At 44.6% G+C, this 16158-nt stretch overlaps 2 protein-coding genes across 2 annotated transcripts in view; one reads left to right on the top strand and one right to left on the bottom strand.

The window, feature by feature from the left end:
• The window catches only part of LOC142499930 (uncharacterized), a 51749-nt gene extending 40903 nt beyond the window's left edge, over positions 1–10846 (bottom strand). Inside the window, exons 1-2 of the mRNA XM_075609985.1 lie at positions 10635–10846; positions 9444–9529 (exon numbers count right to left, since the gene is read on the bottom strand). The gene's annotated coding sequence lies outside the window, so the exon portion shown is untranslated. The remainder of the gene's footprint in view (positions 1–9443; positions 9530–10634) is intronic.
• A 221-nt stretch (positions 10847–11067) lies between these two features.
• LOC142498864 (extracellular calcium-sensing receptor-like) overlaps positions 11068–16158 on the top strand; it is a 48337-nt gene continuing 43246 nt past the window's right edge. Inside the window, exons 1-2 of the mRNA XM_075607475.1 lie at positions 11068–11245; positions 12540–12756. The gene's annotated coding sequence lies outside the window, so the exon portion shown is untranslated. The remainder of the gene's footprint in view (positions 11246–12539; positions 12757–16158) is intronic.

The following is a 16158-nucleotide window of genomic DNA, read 5'->3' on the forward strand; positions in this document are numbered from 1 at the left end:
AGGCACGATTTTCATTGGCCAGTTCATATTTCCCACTTTGTCGGCAACCTAAACCTAAGCACACCCCTCCTTTGATTGGTTACAGCCAGACGAGCCTCCGGTTCGTGATTGGCTGCTGTGTACAATCCCATGCTCTGATTGGTCACAAGTCCCTCTTCCATGTTTAACATAGGACAGCGAGGTCTATTTAAGGGGATTGCCTGAATAGGGGAACCAGAACATCCTAGGGCTTGGTCCGGTGAAGCGCTAGCAGGATTTTCAAAAGTACTTTGCTCCGAATTAGCAGAGCTCTCTCTCTCTGTCACATGTTTACCATATAAAGAGTTGTTTACTACAAAGGAAGTGTGAGTGTATGGGAAAGTATCACTCATCAGCTTAAGTGTGCAACAACGTGCTTTGCGTTAACAGAGCTCTCTCTGTCACGTTTACCATATAGAGTTGTTTGCTGCAAAGGAAGTGTGACTCATCAGTTTACGTATCCATTTTGCTACAACAATTAGCTCTGATTGGAGGAATCCTAACACAAAATACTATAAATAAGAGCCCAGGCTGGCGATAGGGCCAGAAGCTTCTCCACAGACCGTGCAGGTGATTGGGCTTCCACGGGTGTTTGGAGCGTTTTTCCTGTTGTATGCTGTGCAAGCGGAGGTGCCGGAGAAGCCTGGCCTGGCTGAGGACAAGTCCTGCTGTGGCGGCCAAGTTCTAAGTTTTGAGAATGCATCCAAGCTCTGAGGGATGATTTTACTTGCACCAGGCTTAGTCCAGTGACGCGACCGGCGAATGCTCGGCCTAGAGGTGCCGGAGCAGCCCGGCCAAGTGGAGGATACGCGCTGGGACCAAGTTCTCGCGTCCAAGTTCTGAGAAATGGTCAGAGCTGAAACCAGGGGGTAGAGCGCGGTGGCTCTCCCAAAAAGAGTACCGTATGTTCTGGACGTGGAGCGGACAGGGTAAGCTTTCCTGAAGCGGGCGCCCTGTATCTAGTTGAGGCGAGTGTCTCCCCCCAGGTCCCCAGTTGGTATGTATTCCCTTGTTTGGTGCATTTTTGTATGTCTGCGGGCTTGCCCAAATAAACCCAATTTATTCAACAATGTTGTCCTGCCTTGTGAAATTATCCCGGAAGGTAAAAGGTGTTAAAAGTACTGGTCCCCTGTGACATATTTATAGGATACTTCTCTATCCGTCTCTTTCTGTATTATACTTTATTAAAATCCCATATTTTCCTATTTCCTTCTCTATTTTCACTCTGTCCCTAGCTGTGTCTTTCTCTCCGATACTGTCTCGTCTGACCTACTTCCAACTGCCTTTTTTTATTTTGTAAAATCTTTTTATTGGAAATTTTACAGACTTATACATAGAATACATTTCTTACATGGATAATACAGCGGGTTATTGTACAGGTATCTCTTTCTGTTCTATACCATGTTTGTTTTGCAAAATGTCTTTTATTTTTAATATAATATAGTAACACTAACTTTTAACTCAACTTATAAACATTTTAACTGTACAATGTCAGCCAGTTTTAACTCATTTAAACTTTAACTACTTCCCTCTTGATAGTGCGCCCCAGCCCTTGCTTCGTCTGTTTTGGAAACATACCAAGAGAGAAAAGAACTCAGTTCTAATTAGCACTCAATTATCAGTAGTTGCAAATGTAAATATTAAAATTAATCTCTATTTCAAAAAAATATTAAAATAAATGGTGCAACGAATTGGATAAAAGAGGAGAGCAATAAGGGGTAACTGGCTTAAAGATTTGAAGACTACAATAATCAGATGATTATATAGTCACATGAACTGCTGTCTTAAGTATAGCAAGTTTCCTATACCCTAGGAACTAAAGTATAAAGCCGCAACATTCTAAAGGGTCCCGGAGTACCGGTTAGGTGTGGGGAGTCGTGGTTCAGACGGTGTGAGGCAAGACAGTGGTGTGGGTTGTGGATTAGGGAAGGTGGGTGTGCTGGATTGTTGCACTTGTATAAAGAGGGTCTGGAGGTCTTTCTGTAGGGAGTTTAGGCGACGGTCAGACTGCTCAAGATATTTCTCCAGTTTAGAGAACATGGCGGCATGTGATGTCACCACATCTCCCACCTCAGCGGGGTCTATGTTTGTGGGGCTGAGCATACTGTCACATTGTGCTCATCACAAACAAGACGAGACCCCGGTACTGAGATGGGAGTAGTAACAAACACAAGCCACAGGCACAGGGGCCACGTCCGGAGCGTAGGTTTGCCTTGACAGCTGGGTCAAGGATGTAGAGATCAGAGTAGTCTTTATACTTGCCGAGTTCAACGAATGAGATATCCGGAGCGTAGAAGGTACTTTTGCCGAGATCAGGGTTGGAGAGTGGTCGAGGTACAATGCCAAGTTCAGGATTAGAGAGGAGTGAACACCATATTGTGTGCACCATGCAAGAGAATCCCTCTCTGGCCACCATTTCTCGAGCTACTTGCCTTTTAATCCTCAGGTGGCACCTCATTTTATCTTAGTAAGTGTTACACTCCACTTTCTATAGTTTGAGCGAAGCATTCCCTCCTCCCCCTTCAGCTACTATTCTCTATAAAAGAGACAGCGGCTCAGCTATGAGACTGGCAGCAACAACTTTCCGAAAGGGAACAACTAGACTGGCTCCAACCCACTCCCTAATTAAGGCTCTTGATCCTAATCAGTGGAATTTAGCACATCTGTCTCAGCCAGCTCCAGTTCCGATTTACTGGATGGATTTCCATATGGATATTGCATAAGTGGTGCCTTGTGACATACCTAGTCACACAGACATGGACACAAAATTAGATACATGCAATTATATCTAAGCACTACAATTCCCCTAATCTCAATCTATGCACCAAATCATGTTACACAAGAAGAGTTAAAACAAGATGGAAATAGCCAAAGTATATCAGACTTCATGCTGTATGTGAATATAACAATCTATAAACATTCACAATATCTTGATACAAGATATTTTTCCTACAGTATGTGATCACTACAAAATGAAAGGTTAACATTTATTTGAACTTTCTATTAGTTACTGCCTTACGTCAACTTCTTGTTTCTTTCATTTAACTGTGAGATGTGTTGTAGGTTGTAGTAACTTATTGACCACATGAGTCTATCAAAGATTTAGTTGAAGACCTCCCAAGTCTACTTAGCTTCACTCAGAGCATACATTTGGCCTGATTCTTGTATGAATTTTCCGGTGTGTATCAAGATGGTCCTTTCGAATAAAACTTTTCCCACAATCAGAGCATGCATACGGCCTCTCTCCTGTGTGTGTTCTCTCGTGCACTCGAAGATTTGATATATGAATAAACCTTTTCCCACATGCAGTGCAGGCATACGGCCTCTCTCCTGTATGAGCTACCTGGTGTTTCATAAGACTTGAGCACTCAGTAAAGCCTTTCCCACATTCATTACATGTATACGGCCTCTCTCCTGTGTGGGTTCTCCTGTGTATAACAAGGGCGGAGCTGCTAGTGTAGGTTCTCTTACATTCAGTGCATGTATATGGCTTCTCTCCTGTGTGCATTCTTTTGTGTATAGTGAGAGAGCCTTTGGTATTAAAGCCTTTCTTACATTCCGTACAAACAAAAGGTTTTTCTCCAGTGTGGGTCCTTTCGTGTATAACAAGCAAGGCTCTGCTAGTAAAGTCTTTACCACAATCGGTGCACCTGTATAAGTTCTCTCCTGTATGGATTCTCATGTGTACAGTAAGGGAGTCTCTGCTAGTGAATCGTTTCCCACATTCATTACATAAGTGTGACTTCTCACCATTGTGATTCCTGTGCTGTGACTTCTCTCCAATGTGGGTCCTATGATGCTTAAGACGACTTGAACTAGATGAAAAACTTTTCCCACATTCATTACATGCATATCTATATGTATCCAGTCCTCCACCATCGTGGGTAGACAAATGTGTAACAAGCGCTGCACTGCTAGTAAAGCTTTTTTCACATTCGGAACATGGAAATGGCATCTCTCCTCTGTGTTTTCTCTGATGTACAACAAGGTGGGTACTACGAGTAAAGCTTTTCCCACATTCAGAACATACATAAGGTCTCTCCCCTGTGTGCGTTCTCTGGTGTATAACAAGATATGATCTGTAACTAAAACTTTTGCCACATTCTGCACATGCAAACTGTTTCTGTCCCTTGTGGAGTGTGGGTTGAATTGTAGATTCTGATTCGTCCCAATTGGTTTTGCTACTTTCAATGCATTGGGAGGTATTTTCTTGCACGGATGTGTCACAATGTCTATTATCACATATATACTTGGTCACTATACTTTTGTCTGAACTATGCATATTAGCAGCTGCAATATTTTGCCCTGCACATGAAGTAGATTCCTCTGGTGAGTTTCCAGTAGAGTCTCTCTGTTTCCTTGTATTCATGCAGTTTTCCTGTGCATGTTGGAGAATGTTCTCTTCCTGTGATTCTTTTTGCTTGTTTCCAGTCACATAAACACAATCTGCTAAAAAGAAATACACGGTCAGAAGGGAAGGAAAAAAACATAAAACAAAAAAAAAAAGTTACAAAATCAGGATACATTATTTTTAAACCATGGCCTACCAGAACTCCCTCCTACTGTCTCTATACGTTCACCTACCAATTAGATTGTAAGCTCCTCGGGGCAGGGACTCCTCTTCGTTAATGTTATGTTTATGTCTAAAGCACTTATTCCCATGATCTGTTATTTATATTATCTGTTATTTATTCGATTACCACATGTATTACTACTGTGAAGCGCTATGTACATTAATGGCGCTATATAAATAAAGACATACAATACAATTTCCATCAAAGGAACTGTACATCTATGTAAGCAAAGTTATTTAAATATTTGCGCACACATTTTTTCAGAAGTCAGGAAGCTCTCACTATTTTATCGGTGATGGAATTTATTTAGTGATACAGGGTGAATGATGTACATTACTAATCATTCTGAACTAGTGCCCTCCTCCACAAAATCCAAAAGGAGCTGGATCACCCAAAAAAGAGAATATATAGTGTACACTGTTTCAGAAGTTTATAGGGAATATCTTGATTAAATCTTGGCTCATATGTCAGCCCACTTACAATGTGTAGATAAATAAACAGCCTTCTCCAACTGTGGCATAAACTTTTCCTCTTATATAGATGTGTAGATGATCCCTCAGAATCAGAAAGATAAAGGAGACAGACGCTGTGCCAAAGTCACCGATGGGCAGTTCCAGGGCTCCGGATGCAGTCCTCTGTTGGCAGGGGAAAACTCTGTCTGCTGCTCTTCTCGTGCGTTTCCTTGCGTCTGACGTCACTTCCGGTATCACCAGGGAGCCTGCTACGAGTGCGCTGTCAGTCCGGTGCTTAGCCTGACAGCGCACTTGTGGCAGGCTCCTCGGCGATACCGGAAGTGACAATCGTGACCCGCAGTGACGTCAGACACCAAGGAAACCCGCGACGAGAGCAGCAGATGGAGTTTTCCCCTACCAACAGAGGACTGCAGCCGGAGCTCTGGAACTGCCCACCGGTGACTTTGGCACAGCGTCCCCCTCCATTTAACTGCTTATTATACATGTACAGAGTGTGAGTACCTGAAGTACATGCTATTCTACCAACGTGTGTTTTTCGTTCTTATTCGGCAGGAACATCTACACCTCATCTATAAAAGAAGTTTTATGCCACAGTTGCAGAAGGCTGTTTATCTACACAAGTGGGCTGACATACGAGCCAAGATTTAATCAAGATACTCCCTACAATTTTCCTGAAACAGTGTACACTATATATTCTCTTTTTGTGGGTGATCCTGCTCCTTCTGGATTTTGGAGACTTGTTTGAAGTAGACGACTTTGAGAAACAAGACCTCACCAGAGGTTTTTGAGAATCATTCACCAAAATTGTACTAGTTCACCGATATATCACTGATTCATTAATACTTCCATGTTGTGTGAAAACGCCGTCTAATATCACTGTGTGGGTGAGATTGACCTTACACATCATATGTACTGTTAGATTCAACACTGAACCAGCTGTGTCACAGGGTCCTAACCCTTCTCAACCAGTAATTGTGAAGAAAAAAAATATGAGAGATGTGTGCACCACCAAAAATGAAGAGCAGAGATGCTGACTTAGATAAATATATATATATTTTTTTTATCTAAGTCACCCTCTCTGCTCTTCATTTTTGCAAAAAACAAAAGGGGTGCGCAAAAAAGAACCGCCAAGGCGCTTTATCAAGGCGCATCAACTAGTATTACACAGAACATTGACCTAACCATATCCATTCCTCCTTCATCACCTGGTGTTTGTCACAGCAAAAGCAATTGAAGCACAAATTTACATTGATCCAGAAAAGGCAGTAAATCTGCAATGAATCTCAATGTGCTGCAGCCTTCCAGTATTATAAGTTACAAAATGTGTAACTGTAAACTCCATTGTGTATAGTTCCTATCGTGTGTATATATACATATACTGCAGTACATTTTGTTCTACATATGATGTACTTCAGTCTAACTGTATATTTCCTCAGAGATTGTATTCATTACTTACTGGAGCTGGGATGTACAGGATGTCCCTGAGTGTCCGGAAGATTCCTTACGTACAACTCTCCGTTCTCCTTCTTTGGTCCAAATTCAGGCTCCATGTTCAGGCTGGCACTGTTGATATGAATGGAGCATTATTTCTGTTTGATGGAAAGGATGAACTTTTTATACAGAAAGTATCTCCAAGCACATAATATATTCTCTGACACGTTATTACTAACAAAATCAATGTTTCTAGCATTCATCTTAGAAACTTGAATGTAAAATTGGTGTATAAAAATATACTCAAGTATTTACATGTCTGCAATGAATGCTCACAAAGAGCTTACAATGTAAATTACAAGGAGTGGACCTTAAAGCTGCAGATCAAGCAATATCCTACATGTGTTTTTAATCAGTTCTGTACTGAGAAACTACTTGTAGCATTTATTTAAAAAAAAAAACCCAACAACTCTGAATGACATTTTTAATGTATTATAATGTAACAAGTATTGTTTCTATCGCAAACATTTACAAAGTTACATCCCCTTCCTCTTCTGAAACAGGCTCTGGCACACCCCTTTTTGAGTCCCGCCCTCTCTAGCAGTGCACCAATTGTATCTAGTTACTGCCTGGTCACATGATCTTCCCCTCAGAACTTTGCATCTTTGGGCCTCTTCTGTTACACCAACTGCCATTTAGGGAACCCCCGAGCCAAATCTTTCCTGAACTACTGGCAACTTAACCAATTACTGAAAGGGGGAAAGAAAGGAGGAGGGAAAGGGGGAGGGAAAGGGAGAGGAAAAGGGGGAGGAAAAGGGGGAGGGGAATAAAGGGGGAGGAAAATAAAGGGGGAGGGAAAGGGGAATAAAGGGGGAGGGAAAGGGGAAAGAAAGGGGGAAGGAAGGAAGAAAGGGGGAGGCGGAGGAAGAAAGGGGGGGAAGGAAGAAAGCGGGGGGGGGGGGGAAGGAAGAAAGCGGGGGGGGGAAGGAAGAAAGCGGGGGGGGGAAGGAAGAAAGCGGGGGGGGGGGGAAGGAAGAAAGCGGGGGGGGAAGGAAGAAAGCGGGGGGGGGGAAGGAAGAAAGCGGGGGGGGGGAAGGAAGAAAGCGGGGGGGGGGGAAGGAAGAAAGCGGGGGGGGGAGGAAGAAAGGGGGGGGGGAGGAAGAAAGAAAGGGGGGGAAGGAAGAAAGGGGGGGGGGAAGGAAGGGGATGGGGAAGGGAGGGGGGAGGGAAGGAAGGGAGGGGGGAGGGAAGAAAGGGAGGGGGGAGGGAAGAAAGGGAGGGGGGAGGGAAGAAAGGGAGGGGGGAGGGAAGAAAGGGAGGGGGGAGGGAAGAAAGGGAGGGGGAGGGAAGAAAGGGAGGGGGGAGGGAAGAAAGGGAGGGAAGAAAGGGAGGGGGGAGGGAAGGAAGAAAGGGAGGGGGGAGGGAAGGAAGAAAGGGGGGGGAGAGAAAAGGGGGGGGAGAGAAAAGGGGGGGGGGGGAGAGAAAAGGGGGGGGGGGAGAGAAAAGGGGGGGGGGGGAGAGAAAAGGGGGGGGGGGGAGAAAAGGGGGGGGGGGAGAAAAGGGGGGGGGAGAAAAGGGGGGGGGGAGAAAAGGGGGGGGGGAGAAAAGGGGGGGGGGAGAAAAGGGGGGGGGAGAGAAAAGAGGGGGGGGAGAGAAAAAGGGGGGGGGGAGAGAAAAAGGGGGGGGGGAGAGAAAAGGGGGGGGGGAGAGAAAAGGGGGGGGGGGGAGAGAAAGGGGGGGGGGGAGAGAAAAAGGGGGGGGGAGAGAAAAGGGGGGGGGGGAGAGAAAAGGGGGGGGGGGAGAGAGAAGTGAATAATAAAGTGAATAATAAAGTGATTGCATGGTTTTAAATAATACCAGCCCTGCCGAGTGATGTTGTGCACTCCTCCGTTGATCCAGGGTCACATAGGTTAAACCGCCATCACAGATACATGTAGGAAGAAACACATACAGAAATGCTGGTGCAATAACGTTTTATCTCCAAGCAACAAACACAAAGGGGAGCAACAAACACCAAGGTAGCGTGCAGGGAGTGACTTGGGGCGCACTCCAACCCTAACTCCACTCTCGTCAGCAGCTGGTACTTTCTTCCTGCCTGGTCATCCACACAGAGTTTCGCCCGTCTGCATCTCTCACCAGTTTCGCCAACTTCTAACCACAGAAGAAGCCTGCTGATTTGGCTAAACTAGTTGGGCATTTTGGACCTTGGAGGCCACCATACCAACCCCTCTACAATCCAGCGCTGACGTCAGAGGTTTCTGGAGCGCCTGATGGTGAGAGAAGTAGATGGGAGAAACTGTGTGGATGACCAGGCAGGAAGAAAGTACCAGTTGCTGACGAGAGCAGAGTTAGGGTTGGAGTGCGCCCCAAGTCACTCCCTGCACGCTACCTTGGGGGAGAGTGTGAGTTTAACATATTCCCGTTGTGTTTGTTGCTTATAGATAAAACGTTATTGCACCATTTCTGCGTTTCTTTCTACATGTATCTGTGATGGCGGTTTAACCTATGAGACCCTGGATCAACAGAGGAGTGCACAACATCACTCAGCAGGGCTGGTATTATTTAAAACCGTACAATCACTTTATTATTCACTTCATTCAGTTTGCACTGTGAACACACATTTTATTCCTATCTTGAATATAGAGCGCATTAAACTTATACTGATTTTTTATATTAACTAACCGATTTTCTCTAGGAAGTTGAATAAAAATGTGCAAAATTCTGTTCAACGTCTGAGTTTCCTATACCTGGACATCAGACTAAAAAAAATTTTTTTTGCTCATTTGGACTTGGGCATCTATCCTGAAGATTTAACTCGAACACAAAGCTACAAAAAGTACAATTACAACACCTGTAGCTTGGAAATTCTAACTATTCGTCAACTTTATTCTCCCATAGGACTGAGAACTACAATTCACACCAAAAAAAAAAAAAAAAATGAACTTACCCAGTGGAAATTCACCACAAAGTCCTTGTAAAACTTCTTCTGTTCTTCTAACACCCACTTTTTTTTTTTTTTAACCTTTTGGGTATCTGAAAAACAGGACAGAAAGGGGAGTAGCAACTGACAAATATTAAAGATTTATAGTTCATAACATCCCCAAAACACCCCCCCCCCCCGACCAAAAAATAAACATATGAAATGCTAAACCTGCTAAAGGCAGGAGGTATTCCTACAGCTAAAGTCCTGTAATTATTCACTTTAAAGAGTCCTTGTAGGACAGACACAAGGTTATATTATTAAAGTCCTCAAACACCTGTGTCAATAAGCTATTGTGAACATAATCTCATTAGAGCAGATTTGATAGGGTCGTACCTGTTTGTGTCACTGAATGTGTTTAATTCGGTTATCTCCACTCAACAGATATACGAATCAAAGTTTAAACTGCTATTTTTTTCTTAGATTGTAGCCTTGTAGGGGTAAGCATATTATAATCAAATTGTAGATGTTTAGACTCTAAACTAAACTTTAGAGGAATAGTATAAGCAAATACAGTATGATGTATAACGTTCATGAACGTTAATCATATATGGTTAGTATCTTGCTCTCCGATTATGTCCCCCTCCTTTTACTCTGTTAAAATCACCTAATATCTAGCTTCTGCGGTTAATATGGTAACCTTTAGACGGTCCTGGGCTATGGGGAAAGATCCATTTTAACCTCCCGGACACTTAATATTTCAAACCCATATCTACAGAATGGAGCACTTGATTTAACAAAAAAAACCACGCCTGCTTTCTAAAGGGCAAGTTTCGACTGCTGACACGGCACCTCAGATATTGTGCAGAGTATTACTCCTCCTCTCTCCCTTGCACAGTATTACCCCAGATCTCTCCCACAGCATTTCTCCCATCCCTCGGCCTATGGGGTACCATTTCCCTACTGTAAAACACTTATTGATGCAGATTTTAAATGGTTGAATGGTGTGCAATTGTTTTCACGGCCGCCAACAGAAATCTTGGGGCCCGGGACAAAAGCAAGGAGCTGACCATACCCCATCATCTACCATGAACATTTTTATTTAGGGCGCAACTTTTACTAATGGCAATGTGGCAAGCCCCATTTTACACCTCGCGAGCCCATTTCCCTCGCTTTTCCCATGTATTTTTGAAAGTTGGGCCGAGCTTATGTGTTTACCATTTGATGGACTATTGTCAGTTCTTATCTTCCCCTGCAATACAGAGCATTTTTATCTTCATTTTCCTCGGGAATGAAACAAACACACAATCCGGGGGAGTTTCCTGCCCAGACCCCATAATAGGAAGCAGCTCCTCTCCTTACCGCGCGCAGCTGCTGCCGGGGAGACCCCCAACATTAACCACAAGCAGCACTAAGCAGCCTCGTTCTCATTCTCTGCACTGATTGGCAGGTGTTTATCACATGATCTTCTTTCTTCTCAGCATTCTGGGAGTTGTAGTTCTGCTTTTAATAAAATGCTATACAGCTCTTAGCGCAGCAGGACCACATGTCCCAGAATTCCCTGTGCTCACAGTGTCACTGGTCAGTTTGATCCTCCCCTCCCACAGACATAAATACAGAGATTGAGCCGCAGCCCAGCACTGCCCCCTTCTGTGCGCGCCACGCAGCAGCACCAGTAACATATATTCATTATGCGTGTTTAATAATGAATTATATCTGATTAATTTCCCTATGAAAAATATCCCCCCCCCCCCCGGCAGCATTAGCCCTTTTAATGAATCGGCTATTTTGATGTATATTTGAATTAGAAATTTGAATGGTTTCTTACCGTATGTATTTATTTATTTTTACAAATATAGGGATAAATTAGTAATATTCTAAATCTTCTGTGGCAACTGCTGTTTGGTTTTAAACAATTATTGTGAAAAAAAAATCCTTAAAAAAACAACCAAACAATATACATATGGTGATACACACTTCCACACACACACATATGAACACGTACATACAGACATTCACATATAGATATACTAGACACAATCACACACACTGACATTTTCCCATGTACACAAGGACAGACTTTTACTCGTACTGTGTGGGTAAGCCACCCAAGGTATCACTTAGATTGTAAGCTCTTCAGGGTTTCTCTTTGCCTTATGTTGCCATTTTCCCGGTGCACTAATGCCCTTTGTGTGTAATTTATTTACCTTGTACTGTACGTTAGTAAATCGCTGCATACATTGCTTGCGCTACATAAATACAAAAACGAGAAAGCATCGCACTAATAGTCGCCGGGTTCTTGTGTAAGATGCGGCAGAAATCATCGAATTGATCGTAATGTGTTCTATTAATGCTCCCCTAAGATATTTTAATACATAGTTTGATGCGCCGTAACTCTGACAAAGACAGAGGCTTCAGGGCTGACTAAAGTTATTTGCACACCTGTGTGTATTGCTGCAGTGGACTAGGCATACAGTAATTTGTTTGAAAAGTTGTCTAGTGCCAGAAGGCCTCTTCTTCCCATGCATTTGGTGTTGATGACTAGTTCACCTCATGCTGTAGTCCTCTCCACAGCCTTATCATAATCATCATTATACCTTAATCCAGGGGTGCACAAGCCCAGATTTTTATGGGGGGGTGCGGTGGTTGCAGACACCTTGCACTCTTCCCCAAAGCATTAAATTAAATGCCAGGGGACCATGCAAGGCCTCTGCAACTTCACTTACCGTGACTCAGTTTGCTTGGGCAACGCAGTGTCAAATGACGCCAAGATGTCACGTGGCATGATGTCACATGACCCATTGTCATCATTTGACGCTTTAGACTTGGTAAGGGGGGTGATAGTAGGCCGGGGGCGCAATGTGAGAAGTGTGTGCACCTCTGGCTTAGTCTACCAATGCAGCACATCCATCATCAATACATCACCATTACTTCCCCCACCCCTAAAGCCCCCTGAGGCACCCAATTGACTACCAGCAATTGAGTGTTTCTCTGTCATACAACTGGGCTGATGTTTGTGCCACTACCCTCCGCAGATTATAAAGTTAATGCCATATAACCATATGCACCCTCATCCTCAATGGCAATAAATAATCTCCACACTTGATTTTTTTGTTGATGTAGAAACAGGGGAAGACTGACAGTGATGCCTTGTCAGACTGACCTAGAGTGTACAGCTGGACTTGGTTGGGGCCCCAAGGGAAATCTGCTGCTGATGGGCCTGGCATTCTAGAAGCGGTCCTGCTCCACCACCTATTTACGCTACTCCCTGCCACCTCCAGAAGCACCAAAATATTGGATTGGTAGGATGTGAACCAGGAGAAGGCTGTGTCATGAAGTGGTGAGTGTTCAGGAGAAGGGGGTAATCAAGTATCAAAGGTGGCAGAGAGATCAAGTAGAATCAGTAAGGAGAAGTGACCCTTATACTAAGCTGTAAAGTAGGTAATTGGCCACTTTTGTCAGTGCTTTCTCAATGGAGTGTAGAGGATGGAAACCAGATGAGAGAGAGAAACAGAGAATAAATTAATGAGACATGCATGTACTGTACTGAAAAAAAGCACATCTGAGGTACCTGGCTGGGAAATATGCAAAGTATATTTAGAGGCGTCCCATCTCACACTTCCTAAAAGGATTTGCATACTAACTATATAGAGTTGATAATAAGCATATGGTACTAACCTAATTACTAGAATGGTGTCAAACGCAACAGGACTAGCACACACCAAGGTTCTAGGCCACAGGTCTAGCAGTGTGAGCTAAACATGCTTACTACTGACACATGTACTGTAGCTAATCCAGCTATTAGCGTATCTCACAATTATCTCAGGTGTGCTCCACAAGGAACATTAAACTGTCAAAAAGGAAGTTGAAGTGATTTGCTTTTAAAGGAAGCCAGGGGGAGGGAGCTTCTATACTACAGGTATATGCACTCATTTTGGTGCTATATGAAGGTGACTACGGTATAACAGAGTGGGAACAAAAATATTCACTGTGCCATTTGTCAGACACATACTACATTGAAATACTTTATTTTACAATAAATAAAATGCTACAAAAATGCTACAAAATGCACTTCGTTCCCACAACACACAAAGTGTTATTGGATTGACAAGTCTACGGCACTTTAGGAATGGGGTATACTGTAGTGTCAGTCCCAACAGGATCAGAAGTTGAATCCACACAACCTGTTATTCAGGACAGCTCTAGTAGTGTGAGCTAAATTGGCTGACGGCTAGCACCACTGTCACAGTATACTGTACCTAGTTGTGAGCTCAACTTCTCACTGAGTGCTCATACCTGTACAAAGCACTGTACCCTCTTCTGGGATAGAGAAGCATATCTAATAAGCTGTATTCTGCCATGAGACACCTTTTCGTGCGGGAAGACACCTTACAGCTGTTTTATTTGATTAGGCTGTAATGTATTCCAGCATCAAAGGTGCCTTATGGCAGAACACTGCTTAGTAAATATGACCCACTGTCCTTATCCTTTTCAAGATTATAAGTACTAACTCGGTCACATGCTCACTTTCTTATATTACTTTCTCTCTGAGTTTGCTTTATTTGCTGTGCTTCACCTTGTTTTTACTTGTGTGTGTCAGAAAACGTGTTTTATTGAATCTCTATTAGAATATAAAGAGAGAGGAAAGGCAATCCTTTAGAGCACCGATGCGCAAACTGTTGGGCTCGACCCCCAGGGGGGCGCGGGCGGTTGCAGAGGTCCCGCGCTCTCCCCTCAGGCATTTAAATGAAATGCCGGGGGACCGCAAGAGGACTCTGCAACCTCTACTTACCGAGATTCTGCTGGCTTCAGCACGTGTGACCATGGCAACACAATGACGCCGCGGGTCATGTGACATCACGGTTGCTATGTTAATGTGACGTCAACTGACGCCGCTGGTCATGTGACGTAATTTGACGCCACACGAGGTAAGGAGGGGGGCAGCCAACAGAGAAGGTAAGGCAGGGGGGGCGCCGGAAAAAAAGTTTGCGCGCCCCTGTTTTAGAGGAGCTGTACTCAGGGATTAGGGATCGGTACTGGGACCCCTGTTTTTCAACTTGTTTATTAATGTCCTTAAGGTTGGCATAGAAAGCAAAGTCTCCATCTTTGCTGATGAGACTAAATTACAGATGTACAGTAGCAGACGATATCACATGTGCCAACAGATGTAATAACACATTATCCCCGCCTCTTTTTAGCATGCAGTTAATTTGTTTCCAATGATGTCTGCTCCTGCTGGCAAATTGGGTGTGTGTTGCTACAACGCACCAGCGGGAAAAATAATGGCTGCTACTTGTGTAAGTAAGATAGTGAAATCAGAGCAAGAAGTAATTTCTCTTCAGAAGGACTTGGGTAGACTGGAAACTTAGGCAGGTAAATGGCAGATGAGGTTGAATACAGATCCATGTAAGGTAATCCATTTGGGAAGCCAGAATAAACAGGATACTTACAAATTAAATGGGACAAAATTAGATCAATCCTTGATGGAGAAGGATTTAGGATTGCTTGTAGACAACAGGTTTATGTAACGGATCGGGGGACTCACGCTCCCCAGCGTGCCCCCGTCACCTCTGTTCCCACAACTTCTAGCCCTCCCTCTTCCCTGCGGCCTCACTCTCTCCCTTCCTTTCCTCGCGGCCGTTCCTCTGCGGCGCGGTTGGCATACCCTGACACGCGTTCGGGTCACGTGCGCGGCTCCCGCAATGTGCATGCGCGTTCCCGGTCACTCGCTCCCCTCCGCGGCACCCGCGTCCCTCGGCGTGCCTCTATTCCCCCAGCCTCCACATTACCTTGCTCCTCCGCCTCTCCTTCCATCTCGCCTTCGCTGCGGAGCGCCGCCGCTGCGGTGCGTCCCTCGCGCTCTGTGACACGCGCGGTGCACGCGCATAGTACTCTTACAGAGGGTGCGCGCACCTGCTCCAGTTATCTGCCGTCCCTTAACTCTAGCTCCGCCCCCGTGGCTTACAAGCCACCTCCCTTGATTATTTCCCTGTCTCCTCCCCTGCTTTCTCTGGCCTATCCCTGCAAACTCTCACTCAAGCCTCTGCTCCTCCTCTCTCCCCTATTGGTTCTCCTTCCTTTATAACCCCACTCTGTCCTCTCATTCCTTGCTCTGCATAGCTTTCCTGTAGCTCCTGTGTGTGCAGTGTCTATGCCTAGCTCCCTTGTCTGTTTCAGCGCTGGTTCCTGTCCCTGCCCCTGATTGGATTCCCTTGGCTTGAACTTGTGTACTGCTTTGGATTTGACTACTCTGCTTTCTCCTGCCCTTGAACCTTGGTTTACGGACTTCACTACGCTGCTTTCTCCAACCCTTGAACACTGGCTTACGGACATCACTACGCTGCTCTCTCCGATCCTTGAACTCTGGCACACGGACATTACTATCCGATCTTTGGCACCCCGGACTCTGCAAGTATACGTTAACCCTTTCTTACCAGGCCCGGCAACGCATTACCACACTCCGGGCACGCCCTCACTGCTGTGGGTGCGTGTTATACCCTTACCCACCTCAGTACTGGGGACTGGCCAGGTCTGCGGGCATACAGGCGTTACAGTTTAGCAATAGTGCTCAATGTCAGGCAGTAGCTGCAGAGCAAATAATATATTATCTTGCAGAAAACGGGATATGGATGGAAGGGAAGAAAGCATCATTTTAACACTGTATCAATCCTTAGTAAGATGACACCTTGAATATGGAGTACAGTTTTGGGCACCACTCTCTAAATTATATTATAAAACTGGA

The sequence above is a fragment of the Ascaphus truei genome, chromosome 7 (genome assembly GCF_040206685.1).
Source record: "Ascaphus truei isolate aAscTru1 chromosome 7, aAscTru1.hap1, whole genome shotgun sequence".
NCBI classification, from domain to species: domain Eukaryota; kingdom Metazoa; phylum Chordata; class Amphibia; order Anura; family Ascaphidae; genus Ascaphus; species Ascaphus truei.